This window comes from Pleurodeles waltl, chromosome 3_1 (assembly GCF_031143425.1).
Source record: "Pleurodeles waltl isolate 20211129_DDA chromosome 3_1, aPleWal1.hap1.20221129, whole genome shotgun sequence".
Classification (NCBI taxonomy): Eukaryota; Metazoa; Chordata; class Amphibia; order Caudata; family Salamandridae; genus Pleurodeles; species Pleurodeles waltl.
Genome location: NC_090440.1, coordinates 452,553,556 through 452,569,059, shown reverse-complemented (window position 1 = coordinate 452,569,059; position 15,504 = coordinate 452,553,556).

Sequence of the window (15,504 nt, the reverse complement as noted above, 5' to 3'; positions counted from 1 at the left end):
TCCGTTCAGGGGACACAAGCACAGGGGGGCAGGGACACTCGGAGGACAGCTGTGCACCAGGGGGGAGACAGGCCCAGGGAACCAACTGTCCAGGAGGCACTCACTAATGTCCTGGGGGTTTACCAACAATCCCAGGAAAAGATGGGTCAGGTGATAGACATCATGCAGGAGATCCAGCAGCTGAAGGAGAAACACCACCAGGAGATCAAGAAAGAATTGCAGGCTCTGAACACCACCATGGTCTCCATTGCAGGGGTGCTGGGTGAAATGACCAAATCATGAAGGACTACACATCACACCAGCAGGCCCCTTTCACTAGCCAGTCAACTGACCAGCCCTCCACATCTGCTGCAGCTAGTGGACAGGAGGCCCTGCCAAAGGACTCACAGGCCACCAGCACCAGGACCGCTCCCCCTGCAGAAAGTGAACTACACGAAAACATTCCCTGCAATCCAGAGAGACACCAGAGACACTTGCCAAGACCAAGACCAACCCCAGGAAATCAGCCCCTCCTGAATGTCCCCCTTGTTTTCCACTCTGTCACATTGTCCACTTTGAACTGCCATTGCTTCCCTTTCTATGGCTCCTTGGACACAGGACCTGTACTACAAACAGACTGGACCACTGCCCTGGACTATTCCCAACAATCACCCTATTCTATTGAACTTCCCATTGTAGAACAATTTTCAATAAACACCCTTGGACACAACTTGAGTAATAGTGCTTTATCCACAGGTAATGTACAATGTAATGAACTGTAATGAACAGCATGATCCTGTGTAAATGTCCAGTAACATACTGATCCATTCAACAAATGTGTCTCAGCAGACTGTACACATCGCAGCAGTACACTGTTGGAACAACACCAACATCTGCAATAAGGGAAGGTATAGAAGACAGTCATGTGGAATACAAAGGGAATTAATGGCCTTTGCTGCAGTCACACATCACAACACTAAAATGTAGAAATGTTTAGTTCAACAGTCTTACCTGAGTGTCATTGGAAGTACTGCTGGATCAAATGTGACCTGTTGTCTAAATCCTCCTCCTCTTCCTCCTTCTCAGTGTCCTCAGTGTCCACTGCTGCTACAGTTGCATTGTCACCCCCTCCTCTTGCAGATAAGGTGCATGCCGTCTGAGAGCTAAATTGTACAACATGTAGCACACAGCAACGATTCTGCAGACATTCTCAGGGGAGTAGCCTAGGGATCCACCTGTCAAATGGAGGCACCTAAACCTAGCCTTCAGGAGACCGAAGGTCCTTTCTACAATCTTCCTGGTACACCGATGAGCATCATTTTACCTATTTTCAGCCCCTGTTCTCTGATTTCTAACAAGGGTCATAAGCCATGACAGGTTTGTATAACCGGAATCACCTGCAAGAAGTAAGGGACACACATTAGCCCCGCACAATGGCATGGGCCATGACTCCTCAAGGCATACACTAACAAACATTGGGTGGGGACACATGCTCACCTATTAGCCACACTCTGTGCCTCTGTAGATGTGCCTTCAGCTGTAGGACACTGTTATTCCTGAGGACAAAGGTATCATGCACCGGCGCTGGATGCTTGGCAGTGATGTGGGAGATGTACTGGACAGTCAAGCAAACCATCTAGACATTGAGTGAGTGGAAACTCTTCTGATTCCTGTACACTTTTTAATTGGCCCTTTAGGGGGGAATAAGGCAATATGGGTCCCATTGATGGTCCCAATAACATGAGGTATATGTCACATTGCATAGAATCCAGTCTTCATGGAGGGTAAATAATCTACCTGGGGAAATGTGATGTAGCTGCACGTTTGTTTGAGCAAGGCAGACAAAACCCTTGCAAGCCCAATAGAGAACATTGGCTGTGACATCCCTGCAGACAAGCCCACTGTCACCTGGAAAAAGCCTGATGCCAGGAAATGGTGTACTGAGAGTACCTTCACAAGAGGGGGGATTGCTGTGGTGCTCTGGATAGCAGGTATCAGATCAGGCTTCAATTGTTCACGCAGCTCTGTGATTGTGGCTGTGTCCAGACGATAGGTGAGTATGATGTGCCAGTCCTCCAGTGTAGCCAAGTCCACAAGGGGTCTGTACTTGGGTGCTTGCCGCCTCCTATTTCTAGGCAGTGGTTGGTACCTAAGGGACCCAAATGTAAGAAAGGAGTGACATCAGGAACCATGAACACACTACAGCAGTGTACACAGAGCATGTGTGTATGTTGGACACTGGAACTGTGTTGGTGAGTGCATTCAACTACAATGACATACTAATTAATCTGTACATGTGTACCAGCATTAGAAAATGGCACCTCACACCGCTGGAGTTGGCGTCATGGCAGAAGGCGGTCTGCACTGCAGTGCAATTCCTCATTGGCTAACATGGCACCGCGGAGGCCCAGCTGTGGATGGCCTCCCAACGAGGGAGGGATGCCCGTCAGAACCTGACCCCCCTGATGGCCCGCATACTGCTGGTGGCCTACCCTGAGCTGGATGGGCGCTTGAGGGCATCACGGCAGCTACAATGGGATGAGTACAGTGTGTTTGTCAACCATCTCTGTTGCCTGGCATGGGATTTGGGTGCAGGGTACTAGTCAGTGGATGCCCCAATATGCCAGTTCAGATATTGCTGTGTGGTCCAACTCAGGTTAATAGGGTGGAGAGCATGTATTAGATAGCTAGGTATGTGGCTTCCCAAGTTGACAGGACTTAGCTGGTCCCAGTTGGTGTGTAGCCAGCAGTGTTTGGCTCCTACCTGCTGTGGTACTTAGCCAATGGTATGCCACTGTGGTCCATACTGCCCATTCTCAGTCTCAGTCTGTGATAGTGATGTGCTGCTATCTGTGCTGTTAGTGCTGAGACTGACCCTGTGCTCCCTTTCTCTCTACCCCCTCACCTTTCGTCATCCTGTCCTTGTGTGCATTAGCATCATCTGGCGAAGGAGATGGGGCACTGGCGAGTGAGGAAGCTGAAGCCCACCAGACCCTGGAGGCAGAGTCCACTGAGGCTGAGGGAACCAGTGGGACAGAGGGCGAGGGGAGCAGGAGGTGTTACCACTGACTCTGATTCATCCTCCGATGGAGCTCCCTGGTAGTGGCGGACCCCTCTGGGACCAACTGGCGGACCCCTCTGGGACCAACCCAGCTACAGATACTTCTGCCACCCCCATACCAGCACCGCCCTCCCAGTAGCCCCCCACTGAGTTGCCCATGCCCGCTCACCCATGAGGGTGGGCATCTCCTTAGCCCCAGTCACCTCAAGCCCTGCCTCAGTCAGCCCTGCTGCCCTCAGTGAGGAAGCTATTGACCTCCTGAAATCCATTTCTGCAGGGCAGTCAACCATTATGAATGCCATCCAGGTGCTGGCATCCCTGATGCAGCAATGCAATGCCTTCCTGGAGGGAATCTAGGGTGGGTTGGTGGCCCTACAGAGATCGTTTCAGGCTCTGGCCTCTTCACTGATGGCAGCCAGTGTCCTTATTTCATCCGTCCCCGCACCAACTACAACTACCCAGTCCCCTCAACCCCAACACATCCCACGCACACATTCTGACAAGCATGCACCCAAAACAACACACACGACTCACAGAGACAAACACAAGCAGCACACTTCAGTCCATAAGCACTTACACAGCCAACAGACAGGTGCACACACAACATCATCTGCCTCTACTATCTCCCTCTCCTCCTTCTCCCTCACAGTCACATGCATAGTCACACCTGCATGCTCTGCGTCATAAGTCCCAGATCATGCCACCTGCACAGTCTTACCTACAGTCACCACAACAGCATACCCACAGACATGCACCCCACACACCACCACCTCATGCAGCACACCCACCTCACTTGCAGACACCACCACAACATCCATATCCACATCATCTTTGTCCTCCGCCACCCTGTCTGCCCCCTCCAGTAACACACACACGCTCGCACTCAGACCCCTAACAGCTATCCACCTCACACATGCACACTGTCCATGCACCTGCACCTAAGTCCAGCACACCTCCTCCTCCTACAACCACTCCCTCTTCCTCCACTCCCATCCCTTCTCCCACATCCCGCCCCATTGTTCCTAAGAAGCTTTTCCTTGCCTGTCTTGACCACTTCCCTCCCCCACCCTCTCCCCCTTCTGCCCATAAGAGGAAGGTCATACCACCCCAGCCCATACCTCAAGCACCCAGTCTGACACAGCTCCACCCCCAAAGTCTCCAGCTGCCACTAAAGGGCACATGATTGAGAAACTGGCCCCCCGCAACAAGGACACTCCTCCAACTCCAAATGGAGGGCTTAAGTGCGGCCTCTTCCCAAACAGACTGGCAAGACCATGAGATGACCTCCAATACCCAGGGCTGAGAAAGCCCCATCAAACTCTCTGCCCAAGGAAGCCCCACAAAAATCAAAGGGCAAGGATGCCCCCCAGAAATCCAAGGAAAAGGAGGCCTCCCAGAAGTCAAAGGCCAAGGAGGCCCGAGGAAATCCCTGGACAAACAGGACCCCAAGAAATCACTTTACAAGGAGCCCCCACAAAAATCCCTGGACAAGGAGGCCCCACTGGAAACCATGGCCAAGGAGCTCCCACTCAAAATTGTGGCCAAGGAGCAGCATCCGGAACCAGAGACCAAGGGACATCATCAATAACCAGTGGGCAAGCAGCCCCCTCCTCATCCTGTGGGCAGGAAGCCTACTCCTCAACCTGTGCGCAGGAAGCCCCCTCCTCAACCTATGGACAGGAAGCCCCCTCCAGTACCAGTGGACTTGGGCCCCCCCCTCACAATGAGCTGCAACCCCGACCACCCCACCCTTTTACACCCTGAGGTGCCTGCCTGTTAGAAATGGTGTTTCTGGTTGGCTAGGGTGTGCACCTCAGCCAAGCAGAACTTACCCACTCTAGTCAGGGCAAGGGAGTTACACGTCCAAGATAACCCCTGCTCACCCCCTTGGTAGCTTGGCACGAGCAGTCAGGCTTAACCCGGAGACAATGTGTAAAGCGTTTGCACAACACACACAACACATGTGACGCAATATCCCAACCACAAAGGGAACACAACACCAGATTATATGAAAATATACTGTATTGTACACAACGCAATTATCAGGCCAAACATCACATATCAGTACTATCCTGCTACCTTAGCAGTTGTCAGAACGTTACACATCCTGGGGACTCGTGATCTTTAGGGCCCCCCCTCGGGCCTCAACCGGCCCTCTCCAAAAGGGGGGCCCAAAGCGCCAAAGATTAGGGCCGAAGGGGAGTTTGCGCCCCTTGCGCAGTGACAGGGGGAAGGGGAACCCCCTTTCTCCCCTGCGTCCTGCTTGCAGGGAGGCAGCTGCCCTTGTCCTCAGTGCGGCTGCCACCAAAGTAGTGAAGGAAGCAGGCGCCTCCGTTGAGGCACTACACCCACTTCCGAAAGCGGCCGCACCCGGTCCAATGCGCGAGCCGCTCTTCTGCCTTCCCTCGTCCTCGGGGGAGGAAGTGCAGAAAGTTGAAGACCAGGTGTGCCCCGGGGGCGCTCCGAAAAGCGCGCGTCACCCGGGGGCACGATAGGAGCGTGCTAGCTCCTTCCTTCACTTGAGGAAGTGCCCCAGGGGCACTAGAGTCAGCGCGATCCTCGCGCTCAAAACCAAATGCTCTGCCCGGGCTGCGGCGGTGATCCCAACAAAGAAGATGCGCAGTGGAGAGCACGAGGGCACATTGAGGCTCCCGGGCTGCGGCGGTGTTCTTGGGGTTCAGGAATAAAGCGCTTCCCAAAGCGCTAGAGCCATCTAAAGCTCGGGCTGCGGCGGTGATTTTTTCCAGCTATTTTGAGAGAGAGCGCTTTTGCTAAGCGCTTCAGGCAAAGCTGTGGGGATCGTGGCAGGGGTCAGGGGCCACAGCACCCTGCCCCTGGGAACAATAAAGCAAGGAAAAGGTACAGGGCTGGTGGGCCCAGCTACAGGCCAGCAATAGGGGTGCAGATGGTGGCAGTTCCTCCTAGTGACCAGGCAGGCCACAGGTCAGCACAGCAGCAGCAGTCCAAGGCGGTTTCCTGGTGAGTCGATTCATCAGCGTTCTGTGTCCAGTTTCAAGTTCCAAGAATGTTCAAATTGTGGGAAAAATTCTCCTGTACTTATAGTCAGTTCTTACAGTGTTTTACAATGGTAGGGAGAGGAGGTTCCAGCCAGTTACAACTGGTTCTGGGAGTGCCCCCTCTCTCCTTTCAGCACAGGCTCCAAACATCAGTGGGGGGTTAACGACCATATTGTGTGAGGCCAGGGCACAGCCTTTACAAATGCAGGTGTGCCCCGCCTTTCCCATCTCTCAGCCCAGGAAGACTATTCAGTATGCAGATGCACCTCTGTGACACCTCCACCCTCCCTGTGTACAGGCTGTCTGAAAAGTATGCACAAAGCCCCAACTGTCACTCTGCCCAGACGTGGATTGGAGTCAAGCTGCAATACACCAGAGTCATAAGCACAGATAAATGCACACTTTCTAGAAGTGGCATTTCTGTGATAGTAATAAAAAATACACCCACACCAGTAAGCAGTATTTATTATCACCATCACAACCATACCAAACACGCCTACGCTACCCCTCATAAATCAGACAATACCCCTTACACATAAGGCAGGGCATTTCTAATGCAATCCTATGAGAAGGCAGCACTCACAGCAGTGATACACCAAGTTAGGCTGTTTGTCACTACTAGGACAGGCCATACAATATGGCACATGTCCTGCCTTTCTACATACATGGCACCCTGCTTATAGGGCTAGCTAGGGCGTACCTTAGGGGTGACTTACATGTAGTAAAAGGGGAGTTCTGGTCCTGGCAAGTAAGTTTAGATGCCAGGTCCCTGTGGCAGAAAACTGTGCACACAGGCCCTGCGCTAACAGGCCTGAGACAGGTTTGAAAGTCTACTTCAGTGGATGGCGCAAGCAGCACTGCAGGCCCACTGGTAATATTTAATTTGCAGGCCCTGGGTATAGAGATACCACTGTACAAGGGACTTATAGGTAAATTAAATATGCCAATTAGGTATAAGCCAATCATACCAACTTTAGATGGGAGAGCACCTGCACTTTAGCACTGGTCAGCAGTGATAAAGTGCTCAGAGTCCTAGAGCCAACAGCGAGAGGTCAGAAAAACCAGGAGGAAGGAGGCAAAAAGACTGGGGATGACCCTGCGTAAGGCAAAAAGTCCAACACTGCCCATTTCCAACATGATTCCCCTGAACAGTAGAGTCCCGATGTTGTCAGGAGTCTAGTTGCGGCTTGGATTTTGCATGTGGGCATTAGTGACTTTGGACTGGCCTCTGAGTCTGCATTTATTTATTTCTGCAATTGTGCGCGTTTTTGCATTTTACATATTCATACAAAACTAATACAGTGGTTGGAACTGTGGATGTGTCCTGGGTTTATTTACTCCAGGGTTCTGTTACTCTTCTATTCCTGTGCATGTGTTTCTGTGTGTCTGTTGTGTGTATGGTGTGTGTTGTGCGTGTGTGTATCACTCTCCCCCCCTCTCCTTCACCCATGTGTGCTAGGCGGCTGTACTCACCGTCATCGTCTTCGTCGGCATTGGTGACTCAGGACGGCCATGGCATGGTAAAGCATCAGTAATACTTGCAATTCAGGTTCCATGGCGGCCGCAGACTCCTGTGTGTCCCTGGAGGTGAGTGGCTCCCTTTAAATTATGTGTTTCCGGCAGGCTTTTGGTGTCGTTGCTACTGCCACAGAAATCACGGCAGTGTGCTATGTCATAATGTGGTCGGCGGATCTTTGTTCGGTTTTCATACCGCCCTGGCGTTTGGTATGGTACATTGGTGTTTGTTACCATGTTAACCCTGGCAGTCAGTATACCGCCAGGGTCATAATGACCACCATAGTGTCTTCTGCGATTGATGTCATTCAGAATGACATGTCACATTTACAACATGGACAAAGTCAGCTGCGCTCCATTATGCAGTTGGGTTGGACATTGCATATTCTGAAAAATAGCCACGTCCTGTGGAAATCCATTATCAGTAGAGACTTGTTTGCTGCGTTTATTTTGTCCACGGAGCAACAGATAATGGCTATAGAGGAAGCAAGTTACACCATGCTCAACATAGAAAAGTTAGAAAAGCTGGCTTTCGCCATACCAGAGACACCATCAACAGTATGTCTCGTATAAGGCATAATAAATCTGTCTATTTCCACCTTTCATTTTACAAAATGTTTGAAATATTTAGCTGTGGGCAGATACGTGTAGCTAGGAGACAGCTATATAAAAGAAGAGTGGGAGTTGCCTTTTGAGTTCAAATATCTGAACAGCGAAAGGGAGGTGTTTCTGTGAGGAAGCGAATGTGAGACTACTGTTAGTCATTCAATGATCTGCAAGATCTGCACACAGGTGTCCCTTCATGATTTCTGTAATGCGGGGGTCTCAAACTTGGAATGCTTTCTGAAGGGTACTTCTGTCCGTTTGATTCGTGCAGCATTTCATATACTTTTGAATTGAAGTTATGTGGTCCAGAATAATCAGAGCTGCTGTGGAATGAGACCAGTAACTGCCTACGCAATTTTGATGTCTCAAATTGTAACTTGTTGTGGACATGTTTTATTCCCCCCACACAAGAGATAAGAGCAGCAGAAAAGTAGCCTCACATTGATACTACCAATGTAAATTATGACAAGCTGAGTAGACTAAAGGCGCTACTGTTACAAAAACAAGTGGCGTTGACATCGACCAGAGAGGCTAATTCTCTCCAGATAGCAAGTTCATCAGTAGACATACAATCCCTATTAAATACCAACATCCCTAATCACTCTGGGGAGCTGGTCTTCAGAACTGTCAATGCCTTGAGCTCTGCGGGGATTTTACACTTCTTTAAGGCTGTTGGGTCTGGATTTGTTCCATCAGCCATCCATTCACTCTTTTCAAGTGTTTTTGGCGTCTTTCCTGTGCTTTTGCTATTCCTAATATGCAGTGGTTGTGCCTTCTCAGCTAAGTGGAGTGATAGAGCTACTACCACAGCCCATCTGTGTCACAATCGCATGATACAGTTCTTTGGCGCACCATTGCTAGAGGAATTGGAGCAAGATTGGTCATTGTCATTCCGACCAGTCCTGTGGTGTGTGCACTTTGTCTTTCATTGCATTTGAGTGTTTACCTTTGTTGTGTCTTACTATTCAGCCAGTGCCTCCTGTGGACAAGGAACTGCTGATGTTCCTGATGAGGGTTCATTCACACCCATGCCCCATGAGACTAAGGTTGATTCGCGAGGTCACATACGAGCCACAGCTTGTGAACTATTTGGCTCCATTAGGCAGTATGGATGGTGCTGCCTTTGCGGGTGATCCTGTGCTTGAGGCTTCTGCACACTTCTGCTCCGTGGGTCAGTCTGCCAATCCTGTGATCGATCTGACATCTGACAATGCGGAGTCCTTCCTGGACGCACTCCCATTTGATGACTTTGGAGGCATTCTTCAAGATTATGATTATTGTTAAATGATTTGACCATTGGCCTTATTCAAACTTTAAAAGCTTAATGCCAAACTCCAGTATTAATTTGATTCACATTTGGCCTGCAGTGCTGGTCATGGCTGACATTTCATCTCTTTGTATGTTTTTGGCCTAGTTTTTAATTATATTTTAACCTGTTTTTTTAACTCAGAGCATTTTAGCTTGCACTAATGCACCTTCAATTGCGTTTTAGCATCCTTGTTCCGGCAATGGGGAGGGTGTGGTGAATTCAATTGAGTTTTTATTGGAACTCAGGATCTTAGCTTAGCCATTTGGCTTACAGGCCTGTGCTCCTGTCACCTAATGACTTTTAACCTACTTAGCATGCTCTGCTTTAGTCTATTTATTTTATCATTCCTTTGAACATGGCTGCCATTGTTTATAGTCATAAAAATGTTTTGATTTGCATAATGAGTGCCACTCTGTGAAGACATTATGATCAGTGATGTACGTAGGTATTAACATCATGTCCCTTTCTCACTTATGTGTGACAGGAACATAATGTACACTTGTTGAGGATTATTTATATAATTGTCTGCCTCCTTGTAAGTTTTTTGGGAACAGGGGTCCTACATGATCTGTATAAATACATCTCACATGGAAAGGTCATTAGAGGAATTCCTTTCAGATGCCATCTACACTGCACGTCACCTTGCTGCAGAATTCATCCTTTGTGTCTCTTCAGAGACTTATTACTGATGTGAGAAAAGGATAACTTCTGTTCCACCATGACTTCCCTGAGAGGTCTTATCTCGAGTCTAGTCGCAAGACTGCCAGAAATCACTTTTCACTGTTTGGGTTTTTGGTGAAGTAGTGCTTGTGAGCCGGGAGGGCTGGGCTGACAGTTGCGATTTGTGGCTTAGACGCCTACAAACAAAAGTGCTGTCAGCCCTAAACCAGCAGTTTCGCCTAGGAGCAAGAGTCCAACTACGAAAGGTTCATTCCTGGAGGTGTCCTATGACATTGTGGGTGCTCTGTGACACCATCTATTAGACAGCGTTCATTAATCAAGTCTCTCTGGCTCCTGTTGCCCCAACATCTGACACAGCATAGAATGCTTCCTCCTCAGCTACGGCTGTGGCTGAGGCTATGGATCATGTGTGCTCCTTTGACATTTTTAATGAGCCTCTGATGTTGTTATCGTCTACCAAAATGAGGCATATCCTGGATTCCATCTCCACTGTTATGTTTAATGACCTTATGCCAGATTCTGATGACTTTTAATTGGCACTATTTTTTCCAAACAATGAATTGTTTCAATTTGGCCTTATGCTTTAACTTTTGCTGTTTGTCAACTTGGACGCTTTAAAAAAAAATTGATTTAATCATTTTTAAACATGGATTTGATAGGTTTTATGCTAGTTTTGTTCAGATATACTCTGCACTCCTGTACTGGCAATGTGATGGTGTCGTAGGGCCCCCTTAGCACATAGATTGGACCCCCTTGTTTTCGCATTAGGTCCACAGCCTGTGCCTTTTAAATTCATATGCATTTTACTTGTATTCATGTTTGTTTTGGCAAAGCCTGCTTTTAGCTTGTTGTTTTTATATTTTAATCAGCTGCCTCTTTCTGAGAAGACAAATTTCCTACAGCACATTTTATCAACCATTGTACAACGTGCACTCTGTGCCTTGCCAAGGCAGCTATGTACCCGCGAGCCCAGCAGCCAGTTCCTATCCACAAAACACATCATTACATCAGGCCTGTTCTCTGAACTCTTTTTGGGATATTATACAAACAACACATAGGTCTAAGGAGGATAGAAGGCATTCTGTTCATGACCGTCCTAGGACACATACCACACTATATACAGCTTTGCTAATCCTGGCACTGACTCTTCAGCTTCCTGAAAGAATTGCCATCCAGACAACTGGCAGACCCCTGCTATTCAATCAAGGAATAGGGTTGAAGTTGTTCCCTTAGATCAGGACAGGTAGTACAGTTGAAACCACAATGCTCTCATGTCTAAACAAAGGAATTAGGCAGGATCCTCCAGGCTCTCTTGACTTTTTAGAATCATACAAAATGATGGGGTTGTTTATCTACTTTTCCTTGGTTGCAATGATGATTGTCATACTATGTTTCATCTGCCTCATTATCACAGCTCATGCCTTTTACACTAGGGTGCAATTGCTTCAATGAATGTATTTAGATCCAGTTTGCATATTGTGTCCTGATTTTGCATGTGTGAGTAATGATTAACCGAGTGAAAGGGATGTGATCTGTTTTCATGACATCCCTGAAGAGCCAGTGCTTCAGGTTTAGGTAGCTGCAGATCACCTCTTCCCTGATTGGGGTGGATAAGGCACTACGGGCTAGCCAGGAGTTCAACCAACAGCTTCCAAGTAGTGTGAGGTTGACTCTGTCATTCACACCTACTGGTACTGCTGCCCTAAACATGCAGTTTTATTACCATAGTAGCAATCTCACAAGATGGTCTAGACTCCTGCCAGCACACTTAGAAGATGCTACATCACACTTGATGCAGATAACAAGCTGAGTCCAGGAGAAAGGACGTTGCCACAGCGTGTGTTTTCCTTTTTCATGGAACACTGTTTTCATAACTCCCTGATAACTACAGCTCGTGCTATTAACAAGGTATATAATGCATTGCTCCACCTTTGAAAGACTAGATTGCAAGTTCTACATTCAATGTTCTCTTAGTGTAGCATGTAGAAGCAGAGTGTTAATCTGTTAATTACATTTTAACTAAGTTTTTATGCTATGCTGTGTAGTTATTTTAGGTATGCTATGAAACAGGTTCACCCTACTGTAATGAATGATTTTGGTTAAAAGTGTCTATTCTTCTTAATGTAATTTTTTAAGTTGGTTTTGTGTAGGCCTGGGAAGAGTTTGCATAGTTCTGCTACGTGGAACTATGTGAAGTGCCGAAAAAGTCTGCTGTGTTTCATGGAGTTTCACGAGCTGTAGAATGAGTTAAGTCACGCTGTTTGCGATGATTTTTAGCGCCCGGTGTTTGTTCCATGCTGTAAAATCTGCATGAACAGCCCAACATGCAGTGCAAGAAGGCTCTGTTTCTGTCTGCTGCTCAAGTAGATTTTCTTCTCGAGCAACAGCTTCATCAATGCGAGCGGCAGGTTCCACAATGCAGGGGGTAGAGACCTGCTGTGACTGCCCACATTGAGAAATCTCCCCAGGAGGTGGCCCAGGGTGTGATTTTTCTCATCTGCACAAACAGAGTGGGCAAAACTCTGCGAACTCTGCCAGTGGAGCAGAATTCATCGCCCACCCTTAATACTGTGAAGAGCGAAATAGGTTTGTTTCTGGTACCACGTTGCGCCAGATCCTGGTTTTGAGATTGATAGTAACCCAACAGCCATGATTCCACTTCAGCAGTTTATTTGTCGGGGTTCTGCAGGGCTACAATACCCTGTCTTTCACATTCAGCACTAGTGCATTCAACCAAGTTCAACTTCGTCACTAATGGGTGGGAAAGGAAACCTTGTAAATTTACTCCAGAGTTGTAGGTTACACAACACAGGGAGCATAACTGAAGCAGCGCGATGCATCTCCTTGAATCTGCATCGGAACTGCCACAACGCAGGCCCCTGTATCTCTGCCTACAGCTTCATCAGGACCACCGCTGCATGACTCATCCTCGTGCAGGCCTTCAACATCACAAGACTCTCATTGAGGGCATCCACAACAATACTCTGCATCACAGCCCCGCATTCTCGAAACCACCATTATGTTATGCATCCTAAGCCCAGGATCTCGCAACACTAAGCAAACCAATATTTAAGCCCCTTTTTCAGCTGGCCTAACTTTGTCCATGTATCCGGCCCATGCTCCATCTTGGTCGACTTTAACTTGTAACTTTGTTCTGTCCTCCGTTACCTGGTAGCCACAGTTGACACTTTGGCCCTCATTACAACCCTGGTGGTAATTCCCGCTTTCTGCCATGCATAAGACCGCCAACATACCGTTGCGGCAGCGGAATTCCGCTACAGGTATTACGACTCATAGCTCGGAATCCGGCACAATAGAGATACCCACACAAGTATGCCACACCAAAGGTCAGTGATAAACTGGCAATCGCAAAACCTAGACTGTCACGACAACAGGAATACGCCCACAGTATCACGACCCACCAATCAACACAGAGGTCTTTCAACTGCGGTAATCCATTGGCGGTACACACATTTACAAAACACAACCACATTGGACAATTCAAGATACACACACCTGATACACATTCACACACCACACCCACACACCCAGTCCAATATAAAACACACACCCACATCACCCACAAACCCTTACAACCAAAATTCTGAAAGAAGGCCAGAGAGAGAGACTACCTATCACAACACCAGCATCCACAGACACACAACACCATCACTTAAACAACATCCATGCACCTCAAACAACACACAGCAACACATCCTCTCACACATCACAACAGACAGCACCTCACACATCACCCACACCACATCCTGTCACCTCAAAGACATCCCAGGTTCTCTGAGGACGAGTTCAGGGTCATGGTGGAGGAAATTGTCCGGGTAGAGCCACAGCTATTCGGATCACAGGTACAGCAGACGTCCATTGCAAGGAAGATGGAGCTATGGCGGGGAATTGTCGACAGGCTCAACGCAGTGGGACAGCATCCAAGAACATGGGATGACATCAGGAAGAGGTGGAACGACCTACGGGTGAAGGTACGTTCCGTGGTATCCAGACACCAGATTGCTGTACGGAGGACTGGCGGTGGACCTCCCTCCTCCAACTAACAACTAACAACATGGGAGAAGCAAGTCTTGACAATAATGCATCCTGAGGGCCTCCCATGAGTAGCAGGAGGACTGGACTCTGGTAAGGCAAATCTTTAGTACCTTATCCCCCCTCCCTACCTGCATGCCATCACATACTCCCACCCTCACCCTCACACCCATCACCCCAACAACCCACAGATACCCCACTAACACAACCCACACATCACAAAAGTAAGCCCTGCATGTAACACCAATGCATGGACACCCACCACCAAAGCATGTGCAGTAGAGAGACTCACTCATGCCCCAAAATCACCAATCACACAAGGGCCACGGCAATAATGCAAGCACAGAACTAGAGGGTAACTCACCCATTGCACAAGATGGCACACTCAGATACAATAACTATGCATTTACACCCCAACAGGACCCATACCCAACGTCACCGGACAGGAGGTGCCAGACATATCCAGTCCCCCACAGAAGAGGCCCACAGTGATGACATCAGCTCTGCAAGCCTGGATGAAGATGACCAGCCCGGCCCATCAGGGACCTCGGGACAGTCGGTTCCCCTGACACAGTCACAAACCACCAATGAACATCCCCCCTCAGGAAGCACCACCACAGCATCCACCCACCTCTGTCCCCAGGACACGACAATCAGCAGTGTGTCCACCACTACAGGGAACCCAGGCAAACCCACTAACACAGGACGATCAGGGACCTGGGGGCAGTGGTAGTGGGCACACAGTTCAGAAGACAGAGGCACAGGATAACAGGGAAGCTGGGAGGACTGCTGTGTGATAGGGGGAGGACAGGCCCAGGGAACCCACTATCCATGAGGCACTCTCCAACATCATGGGAGCTTACCACCATTCCCAGGAGACCATGGGCACAGTGCTGGCCAAGTTTCAGGAGACCCAGCGGATGCAGGAGGAACATTACCTGGGGATCAGGGAGGACTTAAGTTGATCAACACCACCCTGGTCACAATAGAAGGGGTGCTGGCAGACCTTGTCAATACCAAGAGGGAGACATTGGCACACCAACGGGTCCCTGACACTAGCCTCAATGATGAACAGCCCTCCACCTCCGCCGGCGCTAGTGGACAGGATGCCCCGCTACAGGACCAACAGGCCACCAGTACCCCACCCCCTGCAGAAGGAGAACCACCCCGCAAACGGTCCCTGAGATCCAGGAACAAGACAGAGAACATTGCCAAGACCCCCGCCAGGAAATAAGCCCCCATTCCCGAAAGTCACCCTTCTGTCCCACATTGTCATTCTGTCC